The sequence below is a fragment of the Ictidomys tridecemlineatus genome, unplaced genomic scaffold (assembly GCF_052094955.1).
Source record: "Ictidomys tridecemlineatus isolate mIctTri1 unplaced genomic scaffold, mIctTri1.hap1 Scaffold_1808, whole genome shotgun sequence".
NCBI lineage: Eukaryota > Metazoa > Chordata > Mammalia > Rodentia > Sciuridae > Ictidomys > Ictidomys tridecemlineatus.
This window is the reverse complement of record NW_027521560.1, coordinates 13263-14968: the sequence shown is the minus strand read 5'-3', so window position 1 is coordinate 14968 and position 1706 is coordinate 13263. Positions and strand designations below refer to the sequence as shown.

Sequence of the window (1706 nt, the reverse complement as noted above, 5' to 3'; positions counted from 1 at the left end):
GGAAGTATATTATACATAATGTTCTTTGGATTTTTGTTTTGTGTTGTTTTTAGTACCAAGGATTTAACCCAGGAGTGTTTTTACCATTGACCACATCCCTTTCACTTTTTATATTTTAAGACAGGGTCTCACTGAATTGCTTAGGGCCTTGCTAAGTTGCTGAGGCTGGCTTTGAACTTGTGATCCTCTTGCCTCAGCCTCCCGAGTCACTGGGATTACTGGTGTGTGCTACTATATCTGGCTATAATATTCTATACTCTACTTTTCTCCATTAAAATATATTATGGGTGCTTGCATCAGCAGCAGATATACTAAAATTGGAATAATACAGAGAAGATTAGCATGGCCCCTGTGCAAGGATGACATGCAAATTCATGAAGAGTTCCATACTTAAAATATATATATATTCTGGGGGCTGGAGTTGTGGCTCAATGGTGAAGCGCTTGCTTTGCACGTGTTAGGCACTGGGTTAGATCCTCAGCACCACATAAAATAAATATACATATTGCATTTATCTACAACTGAAGAAAAAGTATATACATGTGTATATATATACACATATATATCCTGGAATTTTGTCTAATTGTATATTTTCCCTTGTATTGATTACTGTGCATCATAATTTATACCATAATTTATGTAACCAATCCTCTATTGATGGACATTTAGATTTAAAAAATTCCTTCACTTTTGAAATTAATGCTGTGATGAATAGCCTTGTACATATATTACTTATCTGTAGGTTATATTCCCATAGATGGAACTGCTAGATCAAATAGTATTTGAATTTTTAAGTTTTTAGATGTTGCTAAATTGTTCTCTATTGGCAAACCCAAATATTTCAAAGGTGTTAATTTTGAAAGTCCTTTACAACGTTCAACTTGCTATAAAGATTTTTCTTCACATGATCAGAGGAAGGAGGAAGAGGTAATATTTTTGAGATCATTTTCATAAGCAAATTCAAAATTCTTTACTAAATAAAAGAAGAAAATAAAAGCAAATTGTTTTACTATGTATCATGTGTCGTCCTTGATTATTTATATAGATGAATCCTCCCTATAATTCTGAACTTGGTTGTATTGTTCTTACTCAAAATGCAAAGACAAGTCTCAGAAAGATTAAATTAAATATTCTAAGGTTTTGCTAAAGTTTGCTCCACAGAATACAAAAGCTTTTTTCTTCTTTCTTGAGGGGAGAGACATGTCTCTAGCTGTAGAGATGCTCTTATTATGATAAGAATCATATGAGCAGTGGTAGTCAATACATTTTGTCCCTGATTCTTGTGTTAGGATGAAGAGCCAGGATGATATATGCTGATCATCAAGTTCTGATTCACCCAAAATTTAGCTAACCTGTGAGACTAACTTTCAGAAGATGGAATCAAGTTAAATTCTCTGGAATAGAGATTTTTCATAGTTCTGTAGAATATCTTATCTAATAATAGCATTTTCTGCTATACAATCTAAGATAAGGCAATCAGATTATTTTCTTGAGGATATAAATTAATTTCTGGCAGTAGTCAGTCAAAAGAAAGAATATATGTTTTGACTGGAGTCCAGTGAGCAGAAAGACTTAATTCATGCAAGCTACTGCTTTCTAGATAACCCAAGGAAAGGAATAACCAGCCCTATTTCAGCCCTCCATCTGCAAAATGGAGAGGTTTTATTAGAGACAACATTGATCACTAACAGTATACTTGGCATAAA

General features: G+C 33.4%; 1 non-coding gene across 1 annotated transcript; it reads left to right on the top strand.

The window, feature by feature from the left end:
- Positions 1 to 291: 291 nt before the first annotated feature.
- Positions 292 to 394, top strand: LOC144372871 (U6 spliceosomal RNA). Its single transcript, XR_013432715.1, has one exon. It is a non-coding gene; the product is annotated as a U6 spliceosomal RNA (small nuclear RNA).
- The last annotated feature ends 1312 nt before the right edge of the window (positions 395 to 1706 follow it).